The following is a 12,524-nucleotide window of genomic DNA, read 5'->3' as shown; positions in this document are numbered from 1 at the left end:
AAATGCTGCCTTGATGTCAAGGGAAGTCATTCTCACCTCACCTCTGGAGTTCAACTCGTTTGTCCATGTTTGAGCCAAGGCTGTAATGAGGTCAGAAGATGAGTGACCCTGGAGGAACCCAAACTGAGCGTCAGTGAGCAGGTTATTTCTAAGCAAGTGCCATTTGTTAGCACTGTTGATAACCCTTTCTGTCACTTTACTGATGATCGAGAGTAGACTGATGGTGTAGTAATTGGCTGGGTTGGATTTGTCCTGCTTTTTGTGGATGGGACATACCTGAGCAATTTTCCGCACTGCTGGGTAGATGCCAGTGTTGTAGCTTTACAGGAACATCTTGGCTAGGGGCGTGGCAAGTTGTGAAGCACAAGTGTTTAGTACTATTGCTGGAATATTGTCAAGGCCCATAGCCTTTGCAGATCCAGTGTCTTCCGCCGTTTCTTGACATCACGTGGAATTAATCAAGTTGGCTGAAGACTGGCATCTGTGATCACAGAATCACACAGTGCAGAAGAGGCCCTTCGGCCCATTGAGTCTGCACCGACACGTGAGAAACACCTGACCTACCTACCTAATCTTTGAAGCAGTTGCTGGAAATTTGAAATAAAAACAAATAATAAAAAGCGAAGAGGGCACTCAGTAAACTGCATGCTAAATTTATCATGGTAGAGGTGTTTTAGTCCAGTGGCTGAAGGATAGAACTGGAGCCAATCTTTACACACTTTTATAAGCATGTACTTACAGAGTTACACATTACAAGCATGCACATCCAAACTCAACAACCACAATTTTAGTCCATGTCGATTTATAGAAGGACACGTGAATCCCCAGTTAATGTCCAGCATATGATTAAACACAATTAATATAACATTAATAGAGTGTATCATCTGCAAATCACTTGGAATGGGACGGTGATCAATTCTATCAGGTTACTGCACAGCTGGTGAAGGTGGAAATCACACATGTAAAATTATATATTAAATACACTTATTGAACTTTCAATATTGTAAAATGAGAATTTCCTAATGTCAGGGTGTGGAACAGAGTTTATAGGAACGTTGAAAAAAACTACTTCAGTTTTTTTAACATTAAGCAATCATAGAGTCAAGTGAGGCCATAGAGAATTGAACTGAATATCCTCAGCTTCCAAATAGAAGCTCACCTCATGCCTGCAGATGATATCATCAAGGGGTTAACATATTCATTAGGAAGAAGAGTAGGGCAAAGATTTAAATTTTGAACTCTGGAGTTGACGCATGCTTTAGGGATGGGAAGAGAAGTTATTGCTGGAGATGCACTGTGGCTGCATTTATAAAGGTGATGGTAGAATCATGCATGGGCCGCTCTACAGAGCTTCACTGAGAGATGATGGTGCACTTTTTTAAACACTGCAGAGATGATAGTGAGGGCAAGCAGAGCATTACACATCTTCATTACAGTCACAGCAGAAGGTATTTATGATTTTGGACAGAGTCATGGGCAGAAGCAAGAATGGAGGGATTCAAACAGGGGGTTTTGAAAGATATAGTCATTGAGCTGAGATACATTTAAAAACCTCATGGAGAAAGTTAGAGATGGAACAGTAGTTAATGGGGATAGAAGGGCTGATGGTGGATTTTTTTGAGGGGGATTGATGACAATATTTTTAAAAGGGAGAACAACAGTACCTGAGTAACGGGAAAAATAATTATCAAAGTTAAAGCTAAAGGAAAGTTAAATGCTCAAAAGTTGGATTGAGAAGATGAATGTGGGTTGCTTGAAGGAGATGCATGGGGGAGATGGGGTGAAACTGCAAGGACCTTAACAACTGAAACCTTTTTACTGAATTATGAAAACATGCCTAATGCTGTGTGTAGCATTTTAAAATGCTACTAATTCTGAACTCTATTGTCTTTCAAGGATTGCAGTGGAGAGCACAAGTGGACATTACAGAAAAGATTGTGGATTTTGATGTTGGGGGTTGGGAAATTCAGTGGCACTGAGGTGCCTTGGCACCCTGGATCGTAGTTTTTCCAATAATAATTACTGTAAAAAAAATTTAAGAGATGACAGTCTGCATAATACACCCATTTGTGCCTTGCCTGGCATCTCATTACAATAAAATACTCTTAAGAGCTTAACCAAGTCCTTCATAACCTTAATTTCCCTCAACTCAACCAAAAGGGATCATCCAGGTGACATTATGAAGCTGTAAAAATGGTGAGTGCACTTATAATTTCAGTTCCTTAGAGATGCATTCCTTTTCCTAGATGATATAACATACAATTAAATGCACTGTGTGCCCTTCTTATTGTACTTCAGCAGGGAAAAGAGTTACACTGTTTCCCTGGAGGTTTCCTACCAACCCTTAAACGTCAAGACTTGATAATCCTTTGACCACTATTTTTAGTACACTGGTTAATGCTCTTTCGTCAAGTAGCTATTTTAACAAAATCGTTAATTCAATTAAAATAAATGAGCAAACACCTTTGTACATAGGAATAAGATACAAACACATTAATCAGTCTATTAAAAATAGTGGACAGGGGCATTTCGCACTCTATTTTTCTCAAAGAAATTTCATGAAATTCTTGCAGGTCTCTGGCCAGTGATGGTAGGCACCTGCTGCATGCTTCGTCATCATTTATTTTGCCATAAAAGAAACATTAAGTTGTAAATCATCACATACAAAAATTGTGGGAAAAGTTCCCAAGATGTGATCTGCTCACGAATTGAAATGTGATGCATCTAATTTACAGCTCAAGTTACTAAATCCTCCATTTAACAGAATCCCTAATCAAGAATGTACTACTGAACTCAAGCAACCTGTAACTAAGACAGGGTATTAGCACTATCCATTTTGCAAAATCTTAATTACTTTGTGATTTTTGATATATGATTAGCATTTAAGTAACTCTTTCTATATTTTTGTCTGGACAAAGAGGTAATACTTCATGGTATTAGACTCTAAAAATACAAAGGCAACAATCAGCAATTCAAACATATGCATTGCCAATGGTTCTATATATTCACAGTGGATAAACCAATAACTTATTCAGGATTCAGGAAGCTCTGCTTTCATTGTAGAAGATATGTTTCAAGTTTGAATACAGGCCAGAAATGTGGATAACAATTCCAGTTAAGAGACAAAATGCTACAGGCGTGTGCATAGTGATTGTTACTGGAATAGTAACCCAGAGTCCTGGAGTAATAGTCTGAAGACATTAGTTCAAATCCCACCACAGAAGTTGGGAATTTAAGTTCAGTTAATGAAATAAATTTGGAGTAAAACCAAAGCTAATACCAGTAATGATGGCCACAAACCTACCAGATTGTCGTAAAAACACATCATGGCTTACTTATACCTTTTATGGAAGGAAATCTGCTATTATTACACAATCTGACCTAAAAGCAACTCAAGATCCACAGCAATATGGTTGATTCTTCCCTCTGAAAAGACCAAACAAGCCATATGGTTGTAACTTAAGGGCAATGAGGGATTGGCAAAAAATGCTGACCTTGCCAATGACACGCACATCCTGTGAATTAAAAAGTTAAATAAAAAATGAGTTTTCAGTTGGTTTTTGATTTCTGTCCTGTTTAAAGGTCTTAAAACAACAAAAGAATCAATGTCTGATGTGAATATTTGTGATAGAATAATGAACTGTCTCCATGCTTATTGTGTCTGAAGTCTGTTACATCTTGTTTAGAGATGTTTAAAGGACTCAGAGATAAAAACAAAAAGCTAAAAGCTACTGCGGATGCTGGAAATCCAAAACAAAAACAGAATTACCTGGAAAAACTCAGCAGGTCTGGCAGCATCGGTGGAGAAGAAAACAGTTGACGTTTTGAGTCCTCATGACCCTTCGGCAGAACTGAAGTATAGTTAGGAGAGAGGTGAAATATAAGCTGGTCTAAGGTGGGGGGCGGGGGGAGAGAGAAGTTGAGGGTGGGGTGGTTGTAGGGATAAGCAAGCAGTGATAGGAGCAGATAATCAAAAGATGTCACAGACAAAAGGATCAAAGGGGTGTTGAAGGTGGTGATATTATCTAAGAAAAGTGCTAATTAAGAATGGATGGCAGGATACTCAAGGTACAGCTCTAGTGGGGGTTGGGTGGACAGACTAACAAAGTATTAGTTGTAGATTTAAAAATAATGGAACTAGGTGGGAAAAGAAGAATCTATATAAATTATTGAAAAAAAAGGGAGGGGGAAGAAACGGGGTGGGGATGGGGGGAGGGGGAGTTTAAGATCTAAAGTTGTTGAATTCAATATTCAGCCCGGAAGGCTGTAAAGTGCCTAGTCGGAAGATGAGGTGCTGTTCCTCCAGTTTGCGTTGGGCTTCACTGGAACAATGCAGCAAGCCAAGGACAGACATGTGGGCAAGAGAACAGGGTGGAGTGTTAAAATGGCAAGCGACAGGGAGGTTTGGGTCTTTCTTGCGGACAGACCGCAGGTATTCTGCAAAGCGGTCGCCCAGTTTGCGTTTGGTCTCTCCAATGTAGAGGAGACCGCATTCGGAGCAAAGAATGCAGTAGACTAAGGGGAAATGCAAGTGAAATGCTGCTTCACTTGAAAGGAGTGTTTGGGCCCTTGGACGGTGAGGAGAGAGGAAGTGAAGGGGCAGGTGTTGCATCTTCTGCGTGGGCACGGGGAGGTGCCATAGGTGGGAGTTGAGGAGTAGGGGGTGATGGAGGAGTGGACCAGGGTGTCCCGGAGGGAACGATTCCTACGGAATGCCGCCAGGGGGGGTGAAGGGAAGATGTGTTTGGTGGTGGCATCATGCTGGAGTTGGCGGAAATGGCGGAGGATGATCCTTTGAATGCGGAGGCTGGTGGGGTGATAAGTGAGGACAAGGGGGACCCTATCATGTTTCTGGGAGGGAGGAGAAGGCGTGAGGGCGGATGCGCGAGATATGGGCCGGACACGGTTGAGGGCCCTGTCAACGACCGTGGGTGGAAAACCTCGGTTAAGGAAGAAGGAGGACATGTCAGAGGAGCTGTTTTTGAAGGTAGCGTCATCAGAACAGATGCGACGGAGGCGAAGGAACTGAGAGAATGGGATGGAGTCCTTACAGGAAGCGGGGTGTGAGGAGCTGTAGTCAAGGTAGCTGTGGGAGTCGGTAGGCTTGTAATGGATATTGGTGGACAGTCTATCAACAGAAATTGAGACAGAGAGGTCCTGCCATCCATTCTTAATTAGCACTTTTCTTAGATAATATCACCACCTTCAACACCTCTTTGATCCTTTTGTCTGTGACATCTTTTGATTATCTGCTCCTATCACTGCTTGCTTATCCCTACAACCACCCCACCCTCAACTTCTCTCTCCCCCCACCCCCCACCTTTGACCAGCTTATATTTCACCTCTCTCCTAACTATACTTCAGTTCTGCCGAAGGGTCATGAGGACTCGAAACGTCAACTGTTTTCTTCTCCACCGATGCTGCCAGACCTGCTGAGTTTTTCCAGGTAATCCTGTTTTTGTTTTAAAGGACTCAAATGTTTTGAAGATCCTTGGTTTAGGGTCAACTGTGAAGATAGTAATTTTGGCAAATTATGGAATATTATTATTTCCTACAGCAACTCACACTCAATGTTTCTTTACAAAATGACTCATCACAAATATCAATAAGTTAAGTATATGGGCCAGATTTTCATGGTAGATGCATGAGAAGATTTGTTCTATTAATTTAAAATCTAGTTTTGGTTGAATTTTTTTGCTTACAGATAACATAAATTCTGTAACATCCACAATATTCAGTCCTTGCTTCAAGACCACACCATCTTACTAGTAGAAAAGATTGAGACAAAGAGTTTAAGTATATCAACATTTTCCAACAACAGCTTTCAAAAGGTATGATTTTAACCTGAAAGTGTTTTTATGACAACCGTGTAGGTGAAACTGTTGACGACCTTTGTTCTAATATTGCATCAGATTTAATCTGTCTGACACCATTTTTGCTATTACTGAACAAGCTGGTCTTTTGGCAACATAGACTTCACATTGTGATTGTCAATCACCAATCTTGCTTACTGTTTTTGACACACTGGACATTTGATTTACTGCCAGTTGTCTCTTCCATTTAAAGTGGTTTGGTATTGTCTGAATGTTCTGTCAAATAGTAGTCACCAAACTTATGTGCGCAATAGTTAAAACATTACTTTACCCAAGAGTGTGTCACAAGACTGTAACAAACTTGAGAGGTTATGACAATATTTTAATTTCAGGTATTCATCAAAAGCGAAACAGAGAGGTTAGTAGTTTTTTTTAAAAATGCAGTGTTTTTTGCTCAAGGGATGCCTTACTAGAGTCAATGGTGGAGCTGAATCCAAAATAAAATGAGAGAATAAATAATAGAAAAACAAACATTTTAAAGAGGATTGGGAAAGGCAGTTTAGGAATATTTGTATAGCCATTTCAGAGAGCAGCACAGGCTCGACTGGCCAAATAATTTATGCTGCAAAACTCTATGATTTCCTCATTCATAAGACTGATCATTCATAAACTATGGCAATCTATATAGTTGCCTAAACTGGAAATTTGTGCCACATTAATACGCTGTTTAGCATTCCAACGAAGGACAGATTTGCAAGCTAATTTTATTTAATTCAACACCTTTTTAGAATATTAAGCAACTCAAACTCAGCAACTCTAACTGTACTTAGCCCTCACAGAAATTCACCTCAGACATTAATTTAAGACCAAACAAATCAGGATTCTGAGGCCATGAAATTGGACTTTGTAGCAGTGCTACTTAAACCTAGAAAGAATAAAGTGTCATTCATTGGCTGCACTGTCACCCATTTTTGCTGTGTTTGTGCATTTTCCAGTAGAGTGAGAAGAGTTTGGATTGTGACATTAATCAGCCCTCTCAGTTGATTTGACACACATTGCTGAAACTTCCACTACGCAGGTTCACAGAGCGCCTGTGCTAATCATTCTCAGCTGAACTTGCATTCAATAGCATAGGGAATCCCACTATTTAGAATGACAGGCTTCCAACTGCAGGTGAGGTACTTTTGACTTACTTTTGCCATGTCAAAGTTAGTGGAAGCACTGTAGCTCGTTTTTGGAAGTCTGTTGGCAAGTTGATGTATTCCACTCAGGGTGGACAGAAGATTTTGTCACCTATGATCTGCAAGAGCCATGGGGGTTGTTGTTGCAGTACCTCTGGGTCTGCACCACAAAAATTGAGCAGATAATGCAGAGAGAGGAAGCTCTACAAGGATGGAGGAAGAGAAGAGCTCGATGCAGAAGGCCCTAGCCAAGGGGTTCCCAAACTGTGGATCGTGAACCCCAGTGACACCTCTCTCCCCCTCCCAATCTGATAGCTCTCTCCCCATCCCCAATCTGACAGCTCTCTCCTGTGATCTGACAGCTCTCCCCACCCCAGAATCTGATTGCTGTCACCCCCTGATATGACAGCTCTCTCCCCTCCCAATCTGACAGCTCTCTCTCCTGAAGTGACAGCTTTCTCCCCCCACCGATCTGACTGCTCTCTCCCTGCTCCCCCGATCTGACAGCTCTCTCCCCCACCCCCGAACCCCAGCTCTGACAGCTCCCCCCACCACCCCCGATCTAACAGCTTTCTCCCTCCTCTATCTGACAACTCTCCCTCACCACCCCTCTGATCAGACAGCTCTCTCCCCACTACCTGATCTGATAGCTCTCTCCCTCCCACTTTGACAGCTTTCTCCCCCAACCCACTCTGACTGCTCTCTCCTGGCACCCTGCCCCTGATCTGACAGCTCTTTCCCTCCTCAGACAGTTCTCTCACCCTCCCCACTGTGACAACTCTCTCACTCCCCACTCTGACAGCTTTCTCCCCCACCCAATCTGACAGCACCCTCCCCACTCTGGCTGCTCTCCCCCGCAACTCCCGAATCTGACAACTCTCTCTCCCCCCTGGCTCTGACAGCCCTCTCCCCCAACCGATCTGACTGCTCTCCGCTGCGGCCCCCCACCTCCACCCCCACCCCGACCCCCACCCCGGATCTGACAACTCTCTCCCCCCCTGGCTCTGACAGCCCTCTCCCCCAACCGATCTGACTGCTCTCCCCCACTTCCCCCCCACTCCATCCCCCTTCCCCCCCACTCCATCCCCCTTCCCCCCCACTTCCCCCCCACTCCACCCCCCTTCCCCCCCACTCCACCCCCCTTCCCCCCCACTCCACCCCACCGATCTGACAGCTCTCTCCCCTGGCTCTGGCAGCTCTCTCCCTCCCACTCTGACTACTCTCTTCCCCACCACCCTAACAGCTTTCTCCCCCACCTCGCCCAGTGAGGAATGATATGCAAGACGTCTGCATTTCAGTAAGGACATCCTCAGTGAGGCCTGCCACCCATTGCAGTGACAACTGTGACCTCACCCCAGGATAAAGGCATTATTGTTAATGGCTGTTATTACGATTCCCGTAGAGTCCAAAAAGATATTGAATTCCCAATGACCAACTTAAAGGACTTTCATGACAAGGGGTGGAATTTTCCATTTTTGAAACTAAGTGCAGTGGCAGACGTTTCGAGGCGTGTATCCTGCTGCTCGGAATGGTGGGAAATCGTGCCTGATTCCACATTGGAAGCTTATTAATTATGCACAGGTGAGTATCTCTCCGAATCACCTGGCGGGTTAGGAGCTGATTCATCTGCCCCGCCATCAGCTGGCGGGGTCAAAGGTCCGAGCGCCATATTTAAATGCCAGCCAAGCACACACATCTCACTCTCTCCATCCCACCTGTCTTCAGGACACATACGGAGATGTGATTGATCCAAATGTGGAAGACTGCAAGCCTGGAGAAGGCAGCACCCTGCTTCAGCCATGAGGCACCCCAGGCCTTGATCAGAGGAGTGGGGGCGCATAGGAATGTCCTAGATCCCAAGGATGGTTCCAGAAAGCATACCAGCCTCACCGCTCCAGCATGGGAGGCCATTTCATGGGATGTCAGTGTGGCAGACAACCACACCTGAAACGCCATCCAATGCAAAGAGGATGAATGATCTCATCCACTCCGCCAGGGTAAGTCATCCATCAACTCCTTCCAGTATCAAACTCTCATCATGGCATCATGTACTCAAAAGGCTACCCTCTTCAGGAATCTCACACAACCATTAGCGGGCACACATATCACCACCGAATGTCTGACAGAAACTTTCACATCACCACCATCCCATGTATCAGGCTGCGCACTCGCCATCCTCAGACCTGCTTGGGAGGGCTCACCACACACACAGGGGACATGCATCTTTATGAACCTCTGCTGCATCCCTTCTCATCGCATGCCTTTCTTTTGTCTTCATCTAGGGCTAGCTAGCCCACTACAGGGAAAAGATGCAGACCCTGATAGGGGGGGTGAGGTGTGGTGTTGGCAAGGCCGACACAATACCACTCAGTGATTTATGCGAGTCAATATTCGGTATCCTGGCAGCAATCATGATGCCTTCATTCTGTGGCAGTGCACCCTGCCAGCTGCATTTAGACACTATAACAAATGAGATGGGAGGGCTTTTCGTGCTGGGGCCAGTTACAGGTGTGCAGGTGTGGCATCGGTGTAAGCATAAATCCATGTCCAAATACACTATCATTGTACTCGTCTCACTGGCTAACACTCCTGCTGCATTTACTCTGTTTGGTCAGGGCAAAGAGCTAGAGCGCGTTCAGCTCGCTCCTAAATTTTTTGTTACTCACCTCGGGAGAACTATGATCAGATCGTGCCACCTGCTTCCCACTTCTTGTTGGGCTGCGGAGCCACCACTGTTGCCACCATGTTGTATTTTCTGTGCTTAGATCAGTACAAACTGGGCTGAAGAGTCAGCATTGATGTTGGTACTAGGTGCTTTATTGAGAAACTGCTCTTAAATGTGTCCCTAGTTGGGCATCATAGTGACAGCACGCGAGTAATTACATCACTGCCAGTCCTAATGTGTACATATGTATAAACATGTATTCAAACAGCTTCGCTTACTTCCACTATCATAACAGTCCCTGGCATTTTATAAATAATATAACAAGGTTTGTGCTAGGTAAATGGGGAGCATCAAACATTCCAAGGCAGAGGTATACAGAGTATATGCAGAGTTATAAGGATTCAAATATTAACTTTGTTTCTCATAGTCATAGTTATACAGCACAGAACCAAGCCCTTCGGCCCATTGTGTCTGTACTGGCCATCAAGCACCTATCTATTCTAATCCCATTTTCCAGCACTTGGCCCATAGCCCTGTATGCTATGGCGTTTCAAGTGCTCATCTAAATACTTCTTAAATGTTGTGAGGGTTCCTGCCTCAACCATCCTCCCCCTCCATAAATGCTACCATTTACCTGTTGAGTTTTTCCAACATTTTTTGTTTTTCTACAGAGTAATGTTCTCTTTACTTTGTCACAACCACAACCTCAGGACAGTACTTATTCTGTAATAGTGCCACATTTCTCATTTGTCCTCATCCATCAACAGACTCCAACCCCTGGCAAACCAAGATAACAGCAATGGGGTCAGTCTAAAAGCATCCACAACCTTCAGCAGCCGTCTACAGGAAGTCTACAACTGTCGATGGGAAGGACCTGCGAGCCAATCGCAAACGTTTAGAATTGCTTCCCCCACCCCCAACTTTTGTTGGCAACGCACAAGGAGAAAACGCCGAGTCACTTCAAGGCTGAGTTTTTAATTCCACTTCCTCACAAGCTCATTGAAGTGTCACAGGGGTATCACATTTCCCAGGATTACGTCAGTCTGGTTTTTTTTCACAAACAGAAACTACTGCACAGAATCATGATCAGAGACCGTGCGCCGGGGCTGAAACTTGAAACACCAGCTTTTTTCCAGCTAATGGCTGGAGCATTGTGACTTTTTCAAAGGTCCCGGAGCTTTACTCGGGCTGTGGTTCAGACATTACCACTTTGCTGCTTCCAGCGCGATTCGGTTCAGCGAGCAGCGGAGACCTCGGTACGAGGAGGCAGCCAGTGCCCAGTGCCCGGGAGAGTGGTCTGGCCCAGCTGTCTATTACACACTCCAATTTCCTGACCTCCCATCTTCAAGCCCTTTGTAATGTACATGTTTACTTCATTTATCTTCTGCAAAAATGTAAACTTCTGTCTTTAAAAACCTGCTTTTAATAGGCTATGGTATTGAACTGCATGCAAATTATAAACTTCTGAAAGTAAAATCAGAAAATGCTGAAAGTTACTGATCAGGCAGGAAAGAGGAACAGAGTGACTGGCCTGAATCTTTCGATATGGGGATGGGCATGTCCTAACGCGCAAACGGCTTACCTGGAAAGTTTAAACTTCCGATTGCTGGCTTCACCATGCCCGGACTGCTCCCCGATTCCCTACGACAGTGGGAACAGGCGGCCAGAACCACGCACACTGTTTGCCCAGTGTGTGGACACACGACACTGGCCTTGAGTTTGCCCCAAGGGCACAATTGGCAAATCGTTGCCAAAATGCACCCAAGACTTTGCCCATCCTGACACAGTGAAATTACGCCCAAGTTTCTGCACAAAATAATTAGCACAAGCCTGAATGTAAAATCTCTCCATAATCAGTGCAATTAACCAACGGTGTAAAATAAGAACAGAAAATGCTGGAAATACTCAGCAGGTCATGCAGCATGTGAAAAGGGAAACAGGCCGGGATTCCCTAGCCTAGCAGGAGATTCCGCAGCCCAGCCAAAAGCCCATTGGCTTTTGGTGAAACCGGACGATGCTGGCGGTGGGCAGGGCGGGGCCGGGAAATCCCACCCTTAATGATTTAGGTCCATGATGAACCTTCTTCAGAACATCAAACAAAAGCACGGCATCCATTTTCCTACTAAACACTGATGACACCCAGCTCCACCTCACCACCACCTCTCTCATCTTCTTCACTGTTATCAGACTTCTTATCCAACATCCAATACTGGATGAGCAGATATTTCTTCCAAACTGCAAACACCACCCCTCTGGCAACAGTCTGAGATTAAGCCAGTCTGTTTGCAACCTTGTCACGTTTGACCCTGAGATGAGTTTCTGCCCTCATATTAATGCCATCTCCTAAGGCCTCCTTTTTCCACTGATATAACATCGCTCGTCTTCACCCCATCTCAACTCATCTGCTGCTGAAACCCTCAATCCATGCCTTCGTTACCTCTAGACTTGGCTATTCTAGTGCACCCCTGGCTGGTCTCCCACATTCTACCATCTTCATAAACTTGAAGTCATCCAAAACTCTGCTGCCCCTGTTTTAACTCACAGCAAGTCCCATTCCCCTATCATGCCTGTGCCTGCTGACCTACATTGGCTCCCGGTCAAGCATTGTCTTGATGTTAAAATTTGTATTCTTATTTTCAAATGCCTCCAGGGCCTTGCTCCTTCCTATCTCTGTAATCTGTTCCAGTCCCACAATCCTCCGAGATTTCTACATTCCTCCAATTCTGGCCTTGTGTGCATTCCCAATTATAATCGCTCCACCGTTAGTGGCCGTGCCTTCAGGTGCCTTGGCCCCGAGCTCTGAAATTCCCTTCTTCTCTAACTTGTTTTCCTCTTTTAAGACACTGCTTAAATCTACTGCTTTGA

The 12,524-nt window shown here is 44.6% G+C and overlaps 1 protein-coding gene across 5 annotated transcripts in view; it reads left to right on the top strand.

Annotated features, from left to right (window-relative positions):
* Nucleotides 1–10,597: 10,597 nt before the first annotated feature.
* The window catches only part of LOC144689658 (serine/threonine-protein kinase VRK1-like), a 100,185-nt gene continuing 98,258 nt past the window's right edge, over nucleotides 10,598–12,524 (top strand). For 2 of the 5 annotated variants that reach the window (XM_078556920.1, XM_078556919.1), the window contains exon 1: nucleotides 10,692–11,019. The gene's annotated coding sequence lies outside the window, so the exon portion shown is untranslated. Of the gene's footprint in view, nucleotides 11,020–12,524 lie in introns of all 5 variants that reach the window. The other 3 variants (XM_078556916.1, XM_078556918.1, XM_078556917.1) reach the window with 3 other exon arrangements.

The sequence above is a fragment of the Cetorhinus maximus genome, chromosome 14, assembly GCF_964194155.1.
Source record: "Cetorhinus maximus chromosome 14, sCetMax3.hap1.1, whole genome shotgun sequence".
Taxonomy (NCBI): domain Eukaryota; kingdom Metazoa; phylum Chordata; class Chondrichthyes; order Lamniformes; family Cetorhinidae; genus Cetorhinus; species Cetorhinus maximus.
The sequence above is the reverse complement of the archived record's forward strand: the minus strand, read 5'-3'. Positions and strand labels throughout refer to the sequence as shown.